This window comes from Amphiura filiformis, chromosome 7 (genome assembly GCF_039555335.1).
Source record: "Amphiura filiformis chromosome 7, Afil_fr2py, whole genome shotgun sequence".
Classification (NCBI taxonomy): domain Eukaryota; kingdom Metazoa; phylum Echinodermata; class Ophiuroidea; order Amphilepidida; family Amphiuridae; genus Amphiura; species Amphiura filiformis.
The window spans coordinates 17,304,025-17,325,000 of record NC_092634.1 but is presented as its reverse complement, the minus strand read 5'-3'; the positions used below and the strand labels follow the sequence as shown (position 1 = coordinate 17,325,000).

The window sequence follows — 20,976 nt, the reverse complement described above, 5'->3', positions numbered from 1 at the left end:
CTGACAATTAGTACTTTTCTCCACCGCAATACATGATACGCTAAATCATTTAATTGACGTATTTTGCACGTTTTTCACTGCTGTATAGTACTAAAAGGCTTTACTTTAATTATTCGATATCTATTTCGAAACCAACGTCTTCTTTAAAATAATGTCGTCAGTGAATGCTTGAAATTCGTTTTTCTGGTTTAATTGTTTTGGTTGCATTAGAAGTAACGAAATATAAAGAAAAAGTATAAAGAAAAAGAAATGACACTTTCTACGCATCAGTGATCAGAGTGAATATACGGAGACATTAATTATTGGTCTCAATGTAAAACTTCCCAATTATATCCCAATTATATATAGATCAATATTTAAGATCGACGAAGTAGTCGCAGAGATATTCTACCCACTTCTTTTTTCAACACCTGTTGCCATAAAGAAGAAATTAATGGCACTCTCTTACAGCCCCTCTTGAGGCGTCAAATATCGCCTATATATAGATTTAAAAATTATATATGCTTAGAAAGAGGTTAAAATATGGAATACAAGGCAATGTGGAATGAATATATTTAGACTGAGTGTCCTAGTAGATGAACATTGAATCATTATTATTTAAGATTATATGTCATTTTGCGCAGTCCTCCAAAAAACTATTGCATGTAATGTTGATCAAAATTCAATTTGTCGCCTAATTTATTTTTTTGGTGTTTGGGGGAAATTTCTATCATCTTCAATACGAGAGGTCAAAATCTTCATATGATGGACGGCTTTTCATCCCAGCTACATACACTTTAAGTACATATCATTAGGTTTATACAATTTACTTCGAGGACTTTTAAATTTCAAGAATATCGATTTTCAATCACTTGCCATAAAATGTGTATTATATCAAAGTATAAAATGGGTGACGGGCTGTCAATAACGTTAAGATTACGCTTTCACATTGCTCTCTTGGGCTTGCGACCTTGATGTTTTTAAGCCCTGACGGTCTGGGTCCAATATCAAGAAAAAACATCAAGGCCGCAAGCCCGGAAGGGCTGAGGCCGGAGACTTATGGAGTTCCGATATATAATAGCCCCGTAGGGCCAGAAAGTAAGAGTACTCGTAATGTAACATTGACCAACAGAGGGCGTCAATATAGTCATCCTAAACTGCTCTATATAGTCAGATTGGAACCATTATGTAAACTGACTATATGCAGCAGTTTAACTACTATTTCATAGAAAGCTAACTATTATCTACCGAGTTTACAAATATTCACATTCGCTGAAATCGACCCAACCGCCCTCTGAGGATTTGATTGCTGGATTTGAGATTTGGTTCCCATGGACTGCCTAAAGCATTATTACTTTAGATACTTTATTGCAATTATTAACGGTGATACACACATACATTAAGTGAACTTTAAGGACTTTTTTATTTGCCTTTAATATTCAATATTTATATAAAGTAGGTCATTAAGACCCTTATAATATCTATTTTTGATAATATCACAACATATTAGTGTAACACCTTATTGTATCGTTTTAATGGGCTAGGATACATCTGATGCAGTGATTTAAATACAATGGTAAAGCCAATATGTGAATATGAATTATTAAAAATGAACGGACATTAGAATATATAAAGAGGGTCTCAAGTTTATACCCATGATAGCAAATTGAGATTGATATGACGTTTCTAGCGTGCTTGTGTAGTTTTCAGGTTATGGTAAGGATTGAGAGTACGGGGGTACATTACCCGTCACGCGTGCAGAAGTTCGCACGTGGCAAGTAGTTTTTTTTTAGTTTAGCGTAGGTTGTCCCTGATAAAATAACACCTTCAGCCTGAAAGAAGGAACACGCCGTTCTTTACTCCCACCATTAATGAAAACAAAATGACGTGTCGTGTCACTTACGGGCAGTGTGACTTGATTAAAGTTAAGGGTACTCGTTGTCTTGCACTGTTTATATATAGTAACTGATGTCAGTTTTATTCTCAGTGCTGTAAGCAATTCACGGGTATCTCCGAATCCACCAATCAGTCTGATTTCTTTTAATTATTTGGTGATTTCACACCTTTGCAGGTACGGATTGACTTTAATATAAATATTACATGTACACGCAGCAACACTGTCTTCTTAAGGTTAAACAAAGTGTTGAAGGGCTTTACCTCCAGAAAAAATATATTATTACCTTATACGTAAGAAAATATGTCTACTTATCATGTGAAATAAAAAATCCGGAAAAAAATGTGTGAAAATGTGTTTTTAGCCTATTTTTTTAGCTCTTGTCAAGCACTATTATTCGATTTGTTTACAAGCGCCAAGCAACTGTCGTCTAGGAGAGTGATTGACATCTTTATTATTAGAGAAGAATGGAATCTGTATAGTTCATGAATATTCATGTAGTATTTATACAACCTGTATCCCAGCCATTTTGCTTAGCTATCATAATCGTTCATATACGACGCCCATATGATCCATGGTGTTAAACTGATATTCAGCAACTTTATATCTCTCGATCTTTGCGATCCGAAATATTGAATTTCAACTTTAGGCACATCTCTAGCAAGATAATTAAATACCTGTCACAAATAGAGGTCTTGAAATGTTACTTGCAACGTTAAAAATGTGAATAGAGAACAAATCGGGTTCAAACATGCTTCAAAAATATGGTAATCGCGTAAGGTAATTGTCAACGCCTACTACCAGAATAGCCGGAAGAGGGCAGACTTCATAAGGGAGTGTTCATAATATATTTTAGTGGGGGACAAAGAATTTGGAACTTATTTCGGGAAATTTCCTGGGTTTTTGGTTTTGTTTTTTATTTTATCTTCCTGTTCGGGTGTTTCGGTTGGCACATTTTCGGGTCATTTTCATGCACTTCACAGGAGTTTTTTCGTGGCTTGTCTGTAGCTGTCGTGTGTCTTTTTCCCCACGTACAGGGTATAAATAATAACTGAATAATAATATATGAAAAAATCTGGAACTTCAACGTCAAAAACAAAACAAAAACAAGACAAACTGTACCCTGCTAAAAATATCAACCCCTATCCTCTCTGAGAATAAAAATAATAAGACTCCAACCTCACCTGCAAAAAATATTTTTCGGGGATAATTTGGGATAAGTTCGGGCCTATTTTATTGCGACAATTTACAAAATCTATAAGGTGAAATACGGTGTCGTGATGTGCGGCAGATTTGGGGTGCATTTTCAGCCATTTAGTTTAGACTCTGTTGTATTTTTAGCCATGATTTTATTGACCCTCGGTGTCTTGAAAATTAGGTTTAAGAAGGGTATTTTTCAATGATTTTCTCGAAAAAGTAAAAATTTGCGAAAACTTTCAGTCCAAAAGTTGATACAATTTTGGGTCTGTTTTATTCAAATTTGGTTTAAAATCGTACCGTAGTTTTTCGGAGTCACAGCCTCACATCCTTACCCAAACCAACTTGAGAAGGTTCCCCGGGGTGTGTGCAAATTTGCAATTTATAGGCCTACACTCATCATTTAAGCCTAAAATCAAAGTGTTAATACCATTAACACTACCATGGCCCGTTTTGTCGTGATGACTGGCTTCCAAAATGTAGGCCTATTTTAAATTATAAATCTGGTCCCGCTAGAGGTGTGTTTTTACCCGCGGAGGTCTCTCCCTCGGGTTCGTGGATGTGCCACAGTTTTGGGGTAGGCCTACCTTTTCAACGACTATGATGGGTGGGTTTACAGCGAAGACCAACTTTTGGGCGCATTTTGGCAAAAGTGCCCAATAAAAAAGCGTCAAATTAGGCCAAATGTGGGTGACTTTGATCCCCGCGGTACAAATGTTTTGAAGAGACCCGCCCGAGGTGTTTTTATAAATGGTCGGGCCTGCTAAAAAACCTCCCGGAATCAAGCATGGGTAGGCATACCAAAATGCCTTGAGACCCCCCCCAACCCAGCGCCGGGACCTCCATGACATGATATTCTCCGCGAGTCCACCAGAAAATATAAAAATATAACATTTTGATAGGCCTACTAGACCTATATTTGTCTGTAAACCTTTCTTGTAGTTGTAGGCTACCGCGTATGTCTACCGTGATGACAGTAGCGTAGCTGCCGGGGGGGCCAGGGGCGTAGCCAGCGTTCTTGGTCAGGGGGGGCAAAATAAAATTTTGGGGGCACAGACGAAAAAAATTGCAGTTGCATCATACAATACATAGAGACTGTATGTCTTCGAGCTTCCCGAAAAGGGCCTTACTGGGATGATGCGCGCGCGTAGCGCGAAAAAAAATGGTATTTTACACTATTTTCGCCCATTATCCGGCTAAAAAGGGCTTTATTGTTACAATGTGCGCGCGTAGCGCGAAAAATTTTGTATTTTACACTATTTTGGCCCTGAATTTTGCTAGAAAAGGGGCTCCTTGCCCTTTTCTTTTCCTTTGCCCTCCTGATTTTCTCTTTCATTTTTTTTGTCAGAGGGCACTTTTTCTTTCATTTTTTTTTGTCAGGGGGGCACTCTGCCCCCCTGCCCCCCCTGCTGGCTACGCTACTGGGGGGCAATTACAAAAATTGCCTATTTGGGCCCCCGCCCCCTAGTGAAAAAAAAAAAAAGAGGGAAAGAGGGGGGGAAGAGGAAAAAAAGAGAGGGTGAGAGGAGGGGCAGAGAGATGGGGAATCCAAACGATATGCAATACAGCTCAATAGGCCTACCATATACGATTATTATCAATAAGCCTGGCAAAAATTGTCTATTTGGGCCCCCGCCCCCAGTGGGAAATTTGGTGGATTTGGGCCCCGCCCCATAGGGCCTACAGTGTTGCCCCTCCTGGAAAAAATCCCAGCTACGCCGCTGCGTGATGATGTTGCAAAGTTGCGGAAGTTCATTCATAAATTTTCCATTTCCACTCGACAACAACCCGGGACAACAACAGGCCAGCACGCAGCGCGCAGTAGCTGAATCCCCGAGCTAATCAGAGACATGTGCGTTTCTCTTTCAACAGAAAATATGTGACCATGTGACTGACACGATGTACGCTTCAAATAATTATGCTCTCGGCGTCGAAAGTATGATAATGGCAAATATTTATAATGAACACTCCCTTATTTAGCCACACCTCAGTTCCTTTCTCGGGTTGCCTGGTATATCAGCAAAATCCTACACCTATCGCCTTCCCTTGGTAAAAACCCTGATAAAAACTCGTGATATTGAAATTGAATTTCAGCGCCAGAACTTCCGTCATTCTAGCATCATGGATGGATATGCAGTGGCGCCGCTAGGGGGGCAGTATTTCCCCCAATATTTTTTCTTTCCCACCCAGTTTTTAGGCAAAATCCCCACAATTATGTAATTTTCCACTTTTTGCGGCAATTTAGTGCAATGATTTCCAAGTGCCCCCGTCTCAAATTCACTTTCCCCCCCCCATGCCCCGCGAAAAAATTCTGGTTCCGCCACTACGGGTATGGCCATAGCTAGGGGCTTTCCCACCCACCCCAGTTGCCCTTGGTTATGCTGGACGTATGAGAAATTTAGAGCTTGTTCAATTCCACCAATTTTAGAAATTTTAAAGGTATATACAGTGTATATAGCCTATTAAAACGGATCACAGTCAAATAAAATATCGTAGGCCTAATAATTTTACCAATGGCATTTATTGAGCTGCTCCTATGGTTTAATATTGATATTATATAATTGAGCTCCTTGTCAAGCTCCTGAGTACAGGGACTAACTGAGCTCCCGCTATTTTCAGAAATGAAGGCCTGGCCTTAAATGAATAATTAAGATTGAGGCAGCCTTTTGTTTCATTTTACAGAACTTTTTTTTAAGCCCCCCCAAAATTAGTGTTTTTTTTTAATGGGGAGTAGGCTTTTAAAACGAAATTCAAATTTGGCAATATTTTCCATTGCTTAACGAATTGATCTGCGTGAAAATTCCTAAACATGTGGCCAGAGCAGGATGAGTGGTATAAAAATCTTAACTTGTGAGAAAGGACGTAGGCCTATGGGGTTGTATGAGGTTGTGGATCACGAAATGCCCCTTTAATGTGTGCTAGGTAAAGTCATTCTTCCTCCCTTTCGACATGCCAAAATTTATTCCCTCCCCGGCAACGACTTGACAAAAAATTGCGTTCTCGAAATCAAAAGGCTGTGCAATCAGTACCGGTATTAGCCTACTAATTATAAGCCAAAATTTCCAAGCGACTCGCTAAAACGTTTGCCTCCCGTCTCGGCCAGCCAAAAATCACTTGTCCGCACCCCCCTGGACTGCCAAATTTTGGTGGCCCCTCCCCCTTGGCCTGCAGAAAATGCCCCTCCCCCTTTGCATAGGCCTAGGCCTATATGCCAATTTTTGGGATCCCCAATTTTCATACCCATACCTTAAATGGATTTCTAAATATCTACCTGTTGCAAGCGCAGCAAGCATGAAAATGTGCACATTTTTTTTCGCGCCCTAACTACCCCCCCCCCCCCAACATTTTCCCCTCCCATGCACCAGGTTCATTGGCGCTAGATTTTAAGCTAGAAAATACCTAAATATTTTAAAATCCAAGCTCAGCAACACCACTTTATCGGGCAAATAGAGCCCGTCGTATACGTAAACAGCGTGTTTAAAAAAAAATGAGAGTGTCACTTTTGTCTAAAAAATTTCGAATTTTGGCCTTGAGCAGCGACAATCAGAGGTAAGAAAAACACAGTATGACGCAGCTTGAAATATAGAATCACTATATCAATTTTGAAGTTTGTACTTCAAAGCACAAGCCGAAACGAGGTGAAATGGTTCTAAAAAAATTGATTTCGCTGTATCTTTTTATCGCGAAACTAGACAATTTGACAGCAGCGAGTCGGAAAAATAGCAAATATCTCAATTTTCTGCTATCGAAATAAAAATTTAAATAGCACCTGCATATAGAAGAGGGTTTATAGAAATAATGTAGGTCAGAATTTTGTCTATGAAATCGTGCACGGAATTGTTATTACTGGTTACAAAACGACATACAAGTGGAGGCCATTTTACTTCAAATTCGGCAAACATGTAAGCTTACTAAAACAAATCGAGACAAGCAATATCAAGAATGAATATGCACATTCTTTTATTGACTTGTTTGTAATGTGCGTCGTAGTTCCCAACAAAATCGCCACTTCCACTGAGAAATTATGGCCGTGTTCCCAAAAATCTTGATGCTCCGGATATTGAAAAAAATTGAAATGTTTGAAAAGTACATTTCTTTTTGAGCCAAGTGGAAAATTCAAGCATAATAATAACCCTTACACTTTCAGCTTTTAGACGTAGTTTGCGTTTTCTCTCTACGATATTTATTTCCAGAAATAGATAATTTTAAAGGGGGCTACATGCAGTCTCATTCTGGATCGATCATTGCAAAGTTTAGTATAACCTTAATACCGCCATTTATAGTTCAAAACTGAAAAACACACCAAACAAACAAGCAAACAAAAACAAGCAAACAAAAAACAAGCAAATAAAAACACACATACAAACATTTCATTACTCCTGTAGCTCTTCTGGCGGATGTTATTATCCGCACGGTCCTTCTGCACTTTTGACGGGTTACGTAGGCAATCGTGGTGTTAATAGCATACCGTATGATGCGAGTTATATTTCATGATGTAAAATTAATAATATTATCTATCAGAACATCACTTCCTTTAATATTTGCGGAGCAAACGCATCACACCCGTAATGAAGTGTTACATAATTCCAATAGAAGATGGAATTATTTATTGCAAGGATATCGATGATTAATCCTCGGTATTTGTCATTTTGATTTATTGTAATTGGTCGATAATTTAAAACATATCTGATATAAAATATGGTAACAAAGAGGAGCCAAACTGTATTCTTTACCAATCTCAGATAATGTTCTCCACAATTTATTTGGGTCATTCTTAAAACAATTAAATGCTAAAAACGTTGTATTCAATATTTAAAAAAAGAAAGAAAGGAAACGTGCATGTGCAGCAGAAGTCGACTGAAAAGTTATACATGAAAATACGTCTCCATCGTTCCCTCTGTATTATAAATGTCTACTTCTGCTTACTTGACTTCAAACGGCATCCATGCGCAAAGACACGGACTTTTTGTTGCTCAAAATGAAATATTTTATGAATCAGACGTATTGAGCACCTTCATTAACTATAAGCAGTGATAAGTATTTTCTTTAAATGTTCTGAAATATTATAGTTTCTAAGAGGTTTAAGTGTTTCATTGTAGACTTGTGTCTCATCTTTCGTATATTAAAAACACCTGCCTATTATTGTAACTAAACTGAAACATACTAAATACCTCGATAATAGCTCTCAAGATCCAATTGAATATTCAACACGCGTTTTTTGACACGTATATTATGCAATTAAGTTGGATTCCGTTTCATAAAACAAGAAAACTCATTTGATATGTTGAACGTTCGCAAAATCAATTAGATCACTAAATTGACATGTGACGTAGCTAATGATCTTCAATCGTAATGTGGGCGTGGAAGGCAGATAATACTTAAATATTGCTACAGTGGTCTTACCAAAATCATTATTTAATCATTCTATTTCAACCTTAACCTTGTATAAAACTACAAAGTGTGTCAGTTGTATTGTAAGTTACATATCCATGTCCCCAGTTATATACTCCCAACCGAGTGTCTTTGGCCACACCTATTTTGTGGAATAGGATCATTATTGTTGCTGTCAAAACGATTGCAACAGGTTAGTCATGTTACAAACGCGATTACAACATGTTTAGTCATGTTACAGCCATGGGCAATGTGTATGACCCAGGTAAATCAGATGATCTCCGTCCTTCCAAAACGTGACCTTCGCCTTAGGCAATTGTTCATTAAATGTTGACAGTCGGTAAGATTTATCAAGCTTGATATGAAAGCATTGGTTGAATGTGTTATTGTCCCCACCCCTTTCATCCAAAAATAGAACTGATTTGTTCAAGGTGTTTGTAGTGTCATGAGTCTTAAATATTATTATTACCTAAAACGCTGAAAACTATAAGCACTAGATTATCGTACATGTCAATTTTCTCGCAGCATATTTCCTCAAGTTCATACTTGTTTACAATATGTCTAGGGCATAAAAGTAGGTCTTAAAGTGCTTGCGTAGTGTCTATGGAATCATATTTAGGTCAGGTGGTGTCAATTTCTGCCATGAGCATAAAGATTCACTCCACGCATAATCTCGAGAGACCTTCAGATGGACTTAACCTGCTTTTAAAAAGTCTATTATTATAATTTCCTTCTTAACTTTACCCCTTTAACTGGTTCGAAATAGAAATACTGATTTACAATAATATTATCTCTAACAGATAAAATGCTATTAGAGGTCAGGGTTATAGATAAAGGTTATTAATGAAACGAAGCCCACCACGGCCAGTGTGTTGCATCCTTGAGCAAGATAGCTTAATTGTTTCACTCCACCCAGGTGTAAAATGGGGAGCTGCTGGGGGTAATCAAAGTAATCAATCTAAGTCGCTGAGAGTACCTGCGCATCAGTTGCGGACTTAGTGAAGCGGAAATGATTCTGATATATCCTAATGGCAGCAGAATAAATTGTTGAAGTGTGCTGATAATATTAGGTCATGCCTAGCTGAAGCGCACGTTAAATCAAAAAACAATAACAGCAACAACAACATGAAGTCAAACGTAACCAGGGAATGTTTTGTTTTCCTTTTGTCTATTTGTTTGTATGTTTATGAGTTTAACAGTATAAAATCTTGGCTAACTCAATGAAGTGTGAACACCAGTCATCTATTAAGATTAACAAGAAGTGAATTTCCGAGTGAATTAAATCTATATTTTGACCTCGAACTTACATGCTGTTTAAGAAGTCAATTTTTGATGGTTCTTCTAGGATTAATTACCCCATTGAATGAACTGTTACCCTCAAGTGGTCTCTTTTGTACCATTCTCCTTAATTAATTGCTTATTATCCTGGTGGTCCAAATGTACTTCATCTTTTGCCACTGCTTTAGGTCAATCTCAATATTGAGGAATACAGACACACAATAAAATATATACAAGAGTTAGAGGAATGACGATACAGAATACATTACATGGAATAGCGGTTGTCAATATTTCTGTTTTGGTCATCTGTTGGGTATTCGGAATGACAAATTTTCTATGTTGCAGCTGAACATCACTCAATCCATACCAGTTCATACGCAGGTGAACGTCTTGCAATTCTACTACTGATATATACAGGGTTCAAGTGAAATAACTCCCCCCTAATATTACAAAACATTTCTTTGCATAACTTGACTTAAATTCTGTTGCTTTGAAACATTAAAAAAGCTGTGAATAAAAGAATCGTTTTGCTACCTTCGACCACTTGTGGAAGGTATAGTGGACATAGAAAAAAATGGAACCAATTCAAGTTTTATCCTTTGAGGGGTAAGGATGCCAAAAAACATTGGTTCCTTTAATGTAGGAAAACTCGATGCTACGTCAAAAATCACTCTATAGCGCCCTGTACTAGATCGCCTTATTCAGCTTGTTCAGATATTGTTCCGCCAATATTTGCCAAACCGCACTAGAATTGTCTCTACATGAGTTCGTCAATACTCATTTACTCACCAACTATTATGTTTTATATTCACCATTTTCTCAATAATATACAAAATTCTACTTTTCTGATGTTTCATCACGAGAGTTTATGTGCGTGCCTACACATGCATACATACGCCAGCGTTTCCTAATTCAAATGAACCATTTCAGATGCAAACAGCACATTCATTATTTATCATTTTATCTAAAATGCATACATTCGGGAAACGCGATTGTATAAGTCCCGGGTTTTGTTCTATGAAAACGTACATCAGCACAACAGGTGCACTTCTTTGGTTAAAGTAGTTTGTACGATGGTTTCCAAATCATTTTGAATTTTGATCATATCCATGAAATGGAAAAAACAGTTTTTTATTCCTTTTGGTATCTCCGCACTTCCTCCTTTGCACAACGAAACCCACTATACTTTTATCAGCTTGTAATTGGCGGGCCATTAGCATCGCGGATTAATATCAAAATATGCTATCACGAGCTGATCAAACTATACGTATGAATATCTACTCGAATATAAACTAGATTAATTATGACTTTCAATATGGTTTAGTGTTAGGGTATCACATAAATGTGCGCGACTGAATTTATGCATTTGCCTTTTTTATATTCTTTTATTTTTATATTCAGAGAAAGGTAAATGAGTGGTGTTAAACTATATGAGAATTATTTAGAAAAAAAAACTATAATACGGCTTTTATAGTTCCCACGATCATTTATGTTTGTGATACAATCAAGCAAAACCAGTCGAAACTCGGTAATATTAAATTATAGTAACAAGCATGTATAAATCTGGATTTTGCGGAAAACCCATTGAGATTGAACAGTTCCAAAGATATGAGCAATTAAAGAGTTTCCAAAACAACAGGAAACAAAAGGAAATATTTCCTTTGTATGGCTATTTCTCACAATCAATATTTCCGAGTTCCGACTGATTTTGCTTAATCGCATCACATTTGTGTAATCGTCTCCTCGTCAGTTCGTCAGCAACTTAAGACTGATTCGGTTAATCACGTCTTGTTTGAACTACAAATAGGAAGTATATATAGGTATGAATATATATTATTATTTCGCACATATAATTATGATATATAAACATAATCTTTCACAAGGAGAAAGTATGTTATGCCGATTCCAATGGTACAAAGAAATCATTTGCCCTAATTTTTGCGACACCAAATTTGTTTTTGACAGCCTATAATGCTTGTTCTCATTGTTCAATATTTTTCCCTGTTATAATATAGAAATGTTCTAGTCATCCGACAAAACACGCGCTGTTTTTAGTCAAAATTAAGTTATAGCTTTACAGATTAGTTTCCTGTCATTCGTTTCCTCTCCGAAAGAGATGTAATAATATTTTCTGTGATTTATTTCGCTCACGCTCATTTTAAAATATGTTTTATCTCTGTTTTCATTTCAGTAATTTCCGGTATATTGTATTTGCTTATGCGCAGTAGATAGAAAAAGATGAAAGAAATTATTACATTAAATTTGTTTAGTTTAATGTGTTTTTCCTGCAGTAGAAATAACAGTACAGAGATATATAAAGGAAATGACATAACAGCAGCATCTGGTTTTGTTAAGTGGTTTCTAATAAACGTGAATCGCATGCCAACTAGGAATGCTCAGAGGAAGGTACTACAGTAGTGTATCATTCGCGAAAAGATGTTGATTGCACTACTTGTCACATATTGTCGGTCGCAACACATAGTTGCGTAGAGTGGTTTTTCCAAATTTTCCGTTTCACATAGTGACGTATAAGTTTCGAGCTAGCTATATCATATACATGTAGTTATTCCCTTTTAACTATTAAAGATATCGTATAATGGTTTGAACCTTAAACTTCAACTTCAAATGGAACCGGGCCACTGAGAGATAACAGTGGAGGAGTCCGGGGGAGGAATATCGACTCCGTTGTCAAAAACATGTACTTTAAAAAGCGTTGTCCTCGGAAACGTATTTTGTCCTTTACGTACACCACTATATGTTGCGACAAACGATATGATCAAGTGTCACAATCTGTTAAAAGCATGCCCACTTTATTTTGCTTTATTTTAAATGAGAATATAATAGCCAAAGAATAGATCGACATTTAAGATCGATGAAGTAAGATAGTCATCTATATATAACCCTTCTCTTTTTTTTTTTTTTTGTCATTATTTCACGTAAAATACTTCTTGAGGCGTCCCTCTGTTTATCTTTCATATTTCACCCATGATTTATAAAATTATTATGCTTAGAAAGGAATAAAATACAAAGCAATATAGGTGAATAAATACATTAGACATGTTAGACGTGAGTATCCATGGTAGATGTTGAAAGAACATTGCATCAATTTATATGTAATAACCATGATAACGTCGTTGGCCAGGAATCACATTGTGCAGCCTTGAAAATATTTGTCGGCTAAAATCGTGTATGAGCTCCTGAAATATTCACTTTGGTTGTTATTGATGTCGTCTTTTGGCAAGTGTTTGCAAAAATATTATAAAAATACTAGTAATAGGGGCAACAAGTGTAATTTTTGCATCTGTTGTTCGCTCACACAAAATACCTGATGCTAGATTTTTTAGGCAATTGCAATATATATACTATACTTGTATTAATTTATTTGTGTCAAAAGCACACTCATTTTAATGATATTTTCTTATTTGAAAGTAAACAGTTTAAAAAACTAGTTATACAATTCTAAGTAATGAGGGTTTTTTTTATCTAATAAATAAAGGGTAACTGAAATCCCTATCCTATACACCCAAATAATGTGTCTGTGGAATTAAAAAAAAGTAAATAATGGGAGAAAGGCACGCATGTAAACGCGTACGGGTATTAATAATTTATTAGGTAAATACAAATATGTGGAGGTGTCCAAAGAATGATAATTAAAGGGTTTATCATATCAGAATAAATAATGTGAATGAGTTGAAGAGGGTCACGTGAACATTACAGTTGTTCGCCTCTTTTGTTATTACAAGCTCCTTGAACAAATCACAGTGCGTGATTTTTAGTAATGGCTCGTGAGGGTAAAATAAAACAATTTGCGATAAATCACGGTAAATGCTTTTTTAGTGATATGGTATACACTCGTATGTTATAGAGTTACGTTGTTTGGATTAAAGAGGGTATATAGTATTATCTACATCACTTACACATATTCACAGTCGCTGAATATAATTCAGCTGAGATGTGAGGATTACATTGCTGGACGTGAGCCTAAGGCATGTTACTTTAAATACCTAATTGCAATTATTAACTTGCTTTAAAAGCATTACAAATTAATAATTAACGTAAGATAACGGGGACATACACATACATTAAGTGAGCTTTTACTTTTTAATTGCCTTTTATATTAATAATGATTATAAACTAGGTCATTAAGACCGTTATAATATCTATTTTAGCTTATATCAGAATAAATCAACACTTTATTTATCGTTTAATGAGCCAGGATATATCTGAAGCAATAATTTATCTAAATATGAATTATTGAAAACGAACTGATATCGGAATACCTAAAGAGCGTATAAAGTTTACTCCATGATGGCGAAATTAAGATTGATATGACTGTTCGAGAGTAAGTGTGTAATATTGAGAAAATATGATTTAATAAATGATGACTAATTTTAGGTTATGGTAGGATTATTTAAATTACGGTGATACTTCAAGTTCGCACGCGGCAACTATTTTTTTCGTTCATGTAGGCTGTATCTTCAGCCTGAGGAACGTAGACGTGCTGTATTCATGGTATTCCCATCATACTACTATGCACACAAAATGACTTGTTAGGTCACTTTACAGGCAGTGTGACTTGATTAAAGTTTCGGATATTCGCTGTCTTGCACTGCTCGTATAGTAATTGATATATTGGATTTTATTGTCAAAATGAATGCGGTTGGCAGTTCATCCTTCCAACAGCCTACTTTCTGTAATGATGCGATGATTTCACACTTTTCCGGGACGAGATTAACTTTAATCAGAGGATGATTTAAGGAAGCCCCATCATGCACTGTAAAAGTGTTATCACTAGAGTTTCAACTGCCACTTTACTTTTCAAATCCCATTGAATTCTGTGCAAAAGATGTTGTTTTAGAATTGTGTGTGTGTCATTATTACTTGGTCGATTTCAGATCTAAAGTGATGTATGCATAAAGGATAATTCACACCTTCTGTAGATAACATAAAATGTGAAATCGACCAGCTTTTTGAAGGTGTTATTATTGTAAATATATCTGTCCAAATTCAAATTTAACCATGCACGTCTATGCAGTGGGCGGGCAGTGGTGTCATGTTCACTCACACAGCTGTGCTAACCGCAAGACTTACTGGGTAGTGCTTAAATCATCCTCTGAACTTTAATATACTAGTAGATATTATACACAACAACATCCTCTTCGTAATACTACCATTATTCAAAAACGGCGAAACAATGTTTTGAAATATAAAGCGTTTCGTAATTTCTAAAATAAGGGACCGTTCATTATTTCCACCGGAGGGGGGGCCGGGAGAATACATGGGGGGTCAGATGGTTTTGTCAGGCAAAAGGGGGGTCAGATGGTTTTTAGTTATTGAAAGGGGGGGGTCAGATGGTTTTGCATCTCAAAAATCCTGGAGCTTCCGGGGGCTTCGCCCCCTGGACCCCCATCTGGAACATTGCCCCTGGACCCCTGACCATTAGATTTGCGCTTTGCATGTCGGCCAACACTTTGGTCCTAGTCCGGACTTAAGTCGGACCTCACCTGTTTTTCACCTGCCACGGTGTGAATTGACATAAATTTGCACCAAAAGTAAGTAATTTATTATAACATTTTGAAAAAATGGGTCATTGGGTAAAACATTCCAAAAAATGGAGAAAAATTCTAGGTTTTGCTTCTAATTTGCCAAATGTACAATACAAATTTGCTGAAATAAGAGAATTTTGAACCATATTTCATAAATATACATGTACACTGCCATTTTCGTAATAGAAAATTAAGAATAATCAAGCTGCTGCACAGTAATGCTGTGGTCAGACTCTTCTTTGTTCTTTTTTACAATTAAGGAGACAACTACACCACCCCAAACCGCTCCCCCAATACACATCCACTATCAAACCCCACCCCACACAGGTGTCATTTCCATACCCTAGTTAAACTACAAAGACTCGCCCAAACCACCATGACAGTAAACTTGGGCAATGTATTCAAATACATTATAGAAAATATCATCATCATCATCATCATCATCATCATCGTCATCATCATCATCATCGTCATCATCGTCATCATCATCATCATCATCATCGGCATCATCATCATCATAATCATAATACTAATAGAAATTCACCCTTTCAGAAATTATATTATGGTTGTTTGATGGACAAATGTTCCGGACAAATGTGCAGTGACTGCCACTGAGTAGTGAACACACACAAACCACAGCCACCCTAGCCCTATGGATGGGGTGTATTATGTCTGTGTGCATGTTTTCTCTCTTTCAAGAGTTTAATGAATTAGAGAGTTCCATGAAAGAAATTTTAGATATTTTTATATAGTCAAAATATTAATTAAAATATGTATAATTATCAATTATTTCATTAACGATAACAGTAATGATTTTGGGAAGTGACAGATAAATCTAAATAATTTTGTGGATATGTTGGATATTATGACAACAAATTTTGAATCAAATTTAAGATCCATTTTGACATTTTTTTGATAATCATTTCACATAATTACATGGATCTAATTGGATCTTCTGTGTCCAAGTTTGAGCCGAACCGAGTCTGTTTGTGTCCGAGTCCGGCAAAAAGTGGACTTGAGTCCGATCGATACATCACCATAGGCGTAGATCCCCCCAATATTTGCCAGGAGGGATGCTCCATACAATCATCCCCCCCCCCAATGTTGACGCCTGAATATAGGTTTCTGACCACATATTTGCCCATTTTAGCCCCAAAAGTGCAAATTTCCATGAGCTTCGCGCGCATTTATTCCACTTTTGCACCATATTTCATCAGTTTAGCTTCAAAATATCAAAATTTTGACCCTAAGTTTCCAAACCTGCCACTTGAAAGATTGTTCTTGGTACAAAAAAAACTGTAGTCCTATGGATAATATCACTGTGGTTTGTTCAGGGACCTGTGGTATTGAAGTACATGTACTAGCTGGAGCACAGGGTGGCAATTTGAACCAAAAACTGTGTACATGCATGTGAAATAAATAATATTTTAGAAAAATAAATAAAACAAGTTAAAATACCCTGTGGGGTTCTACCTAGTTGAAGGTATATGAGATTTTCAGCGATTTTGGTATATTGATGGGTGGCTATTCAGTAAAGACCAATATTTGGAGAAAATCAGAAAAGTGCCCAATTACTGCAATTAGGGTAAATTTAGGTGCTTTTTGTGAAAAATTGGTATACTGATAGCCGGGTGGCAAAAACAGTAAAGGCAAAATTTTTCAGCCTGATATGTGGCAGTGACATGATGCGTTGAGGCAGCTGATCCAGGCGCACATCTATTGCGCGTCATTGCGCGTGTGCATACGTCAGCGCTTTAAGTGTCCACTAGCTACTTGAAGCTGTGCCTATAAATGAAATGCACACTGACATCACTGCTACATGGTGATGAAAAATGGTACAGATGCGAGAAAGTCAGCATTCAAAAGTCTGTGCGGCACATCCCTGTAACCAAAATTACAAAGACCCCACTCCTCCGCAGCAATACTTTCTATTTTGGTTGGTGGGGGGGGGGGGGCATATGATTTTCATGTAGCTCGGAGGGGGGGTCATATGGTTTTTATTATCTGAGAAGGGGGGTCATATAGTTTTCGGCAGTGACTTTCTGTCTGCTCCCGGCCCCCCCTCCGGTAGAAATAATGAACGGTCCCTAAGTGTGTTCATTGTAGATTTGTCTCATCTTTCACACATTGGCTGAACTGAAACATGCTAAATACTTCGCCAACGTGGCTTGCTTAATGTGATTGTCACTCAATTTCTAAATGGATATTAAACACGAGTTTATTGACACGCATTTACCATTAGGCAATTAAGTTTGGTTACGTTTAATAAAACAAGAAAACCTCCTTTGACATGTTGAATGTTTGCAAATCAGTAAATCAGTCAATTGACCCGTAAAGTTAGCTACTGACTTTGAATTGTAATGAGGGGTGTAGAAGACAAGTGTAATAAGGCAGATAACACTAAAATCGCTACGACGATCATTGTAATCAGTTAACTTGACTTTTGCGATCATTCAATTTCAACTTTAACCTATTGCTAATGAACACGATAAACTACGAAGTGTGTCAGTTGTATTATTAAATTCAGACGGATCTGTATCCACGCGCCACACATAAAGTATAAAAACTTAATATTCATTCTTCAGTTTTTACACAAAAATATTAAATTGATAACCCTCAGACTCGGTTTTTTCAAAAAGGTAATCAGGTTTCCTTTGCACATGCAATAAATTAACATTGAAATGAATCTTATTCTAGAAACATTTTAGAAACACTTTGATTTTGGCGTATACTGCTGTGCATCGTTACTTGGTTGGAAACGTTCTTAGTAAATTTCCAATAATAATATTATCACCAATTAATAGTGATAGGTTTATTTTTCCTTTGTTTATTTGTTTGCATCTTTGTGAGGGAGCATTAAATCTTGGTTAGCTCAGCGAAGTGTGAACACCAGTACAGCTATTAAGATTCACAAGAAGTAAATTCCCATATGAATAGCTACTTATTCGATCTTTGTCTCGACATCTCCAGCAAGACTCAAGTTCTGGCTAAGAGGTCTATTTTTGATGATTCTTCTATAATTAGCCAGTGGGTGAATTTTTTACACTGATGTAGTCTATTTTATCTCAATTCTCCTTAATTTATTACTCATTGCATCCAATGACACACAAACATTTTGCCATTGATTAAAAACCTGTAAAAACATTAAGTATTAAAGCCATATTATAACATTTCTGTAAAAATAGATTCGTATTTATTTTCCATAAAATGTTAGCTTTTACTGTCAGATATGTCACCTTTTAATTTTGAGCTGAACAAGTGAGGTAAAGTATAGAAAATTGGAATTTACTACTAGCGCCTATGCATGTTACTCCCGCGGTTGTAATACGGTACGATCCTCGGGGTGCGTGCGTAAAACGTGTAAAACGGGGATACATCTCTGAATTGTTACCGTGTAACTGGGGTTACACCTGCAAACGGGGATATCCCCGGTTGACTTATGCTAAAAGGGCTATACAACCCCTCTAGAGGGCGCTAAATGCATTATTTAAGCATATGGCCTGCATAAGGGGGGTGATATCCCCTATTGGATAGTACAGAATCCGACCAATCTGATTCCATACTATCTAATTGGGGATGCACACACATGATTTTTTCCAGCGGGGTGTGTGTGTATGTGTATCCCGCATGCCGTGTACGTACTCTGCATGTTCGACTAATATTTCCATCGTAATAATAAAACGCCGGTTCCATCGTTTTATTCAATATCTCGGATTTTGACAAAACTACAGCACCTAAAGTCTTGGTTTTTGCAGAGTATCTTTATTGACTAACGTACATTACAATCGTGTAAAAACCAAAAAATTGAGGGCGTTCTCCTCAGCAAATGTTATAATATGGCTTTAAATGAGAGTTATTTTGATACAGAATAGCGGTTGTCGATTTTTCGTCACAGGATGACCATCTTTTAGGTATGCAGAATAAAATACTTATCTGTGTTGTATTTGAAAACATTCCATCCTCATAAACAGGTGAATGTCTTGTAATGTTGCTATTTATACAGATTTGACCCTCAGTGGTGAAAGGTTGCAATGTGTATACACTCTATATTGAGCAATTTCAGATCAATTTCAAAGTACGTTTAGTTATTTTACTCTAGCAAGGAAGCATTGTTGAGCTTTATTCAGCTTTTTCAGATTCTGTCTCGGGAATAGATTATCAAGCAGACTTAGCATTGTCTCTCAACGAGTTTGTCAATACTGAATGAGTATTATGTTCACCATATTCTCATTAAATAATACAAATTCCTCGTTTCTGATATTTCATCTCTAGAGTGTATGTGCGTGCCTCCACATGCATTCATAAACCAGCGTTTCTAATCCTAAATGAACCATTTCAGATGCAAACAGCACATTCATTATTTAACAATTTCTTGAAACTAGAAACGTGCTGGTATAAGTCCCGGATTTTGTTCTAAGAATACGTAAGAATACGTGCAAGTCATCAACCAGGCGGGTACGCTTCCGTGGTTGAAGTAGTAAGTTTGTATGCATAATCTCCTAACCTTATTGTTCATATCCATTGGGATGGAATGTGATCGGGACAAAGCAGTTTCCTCCCTTTTGATATTTCCGTATTCCGACATTTTTTTCGATATTCCGCTCGTTCGATACACAATCAATGAAGCGGAATACTTATGACTTTCAATAGGGCAGTTGGGTTATGGTTTACAATGTCGAATAAGTAAAGTGTCGAGCAAACGGAGGGCTACCAATATTTCCGAATCTTTTACATTCATGTGAATGACTGAATTTAGTAGGCAAATGAGTGGTGTAGAAATATACAAACATGAGAATGTTATAGGAAATGATATACGATGGCTGTTATGGTGGACATGTCATATTGTTGGAATCAGTGTAGTCTACATAGCAAAATAAAACATGATGGTTTAATATACTGTCACCTCTGATATGTTTGTCAACGTTCAAGCGATGCAAAATGGAAAATTAATTCGTCCAAGCACAAGAAATCCTTTCACAATCACAATATATCTCTCTTTTCTCACCATTCTCTCTCTCAATCCACACCACCCCCACCCCCACCCCCACCCCCCGTCCCTCCCTATCAATCTCCCTTACAAGACTGTTACTTTGGTCTAAGCGTGTTAAATAATCGCCATATGCCACTAGCAATAAATTACACCTATTGTACTTACCAGAGAAATGGGACTTTTGGATGGGATGGAGTGATGTGTCAACTGTAAAATAAAACAAAAAAGGAAATATTTTTAATGAAATAAATATTAAAAGTGAAGATTTTTTTTTTTCAATTTATATAAATTTAAACGCGTTATCAATATATAACGTACTAAAAAGATAATGTAAGAATTTACAATGTTCTGTTCTATATTAAGCATAATTATCAATAACATACTAAAAACATAATTTTCAGTTTTCTATATTAGGTATAATTAGGTTAGTTACCTGTGCTTATGTGATAAGCTCAATCAAAATGAGTTACTTGTTGGTTTTTATAAACTTGATCCGTCACCAAAATAATGATACAAATTTAATTGTTTATTGATTTATTTCCCATATAGCAATGTTAATCCTCAGAGTGGCGCCCCAGACAGATTTGGAAAGCAACAAAACAGAGGTTATTTGAGTAAATTTTAATCATACGAGCAAAGTGATGAAGTAAAGAATAAAAAAAAATATAAACTATGACCGACTTTAGACTGTTTTGGTTAAT

General features: G+C 36.6%; 1 protein-coding gene across 2 annotated transcripts in view; it reads right to left on the bottom strand.

Annotated features, from left to right (window-relative positions):
• Nucleotides 1-20,976, bottom strand: part of LOC140156816 (uncharacterized) — a 188,488-nt gene that overhangs the window by 64,104 nt on the left and 103,408 nt on the right. For both annotated transcript variants that reach the window (XM_072179802.1, XM_072179804.1), the window contains exon 2: nt 20,441-20,482. The gene's annotated coding sequence lies outside the window, so the exon portion shown is untranslated. The remainder of the gene's footprint in view (nt 1-20,440; nt 20,483-20,976) is intronic.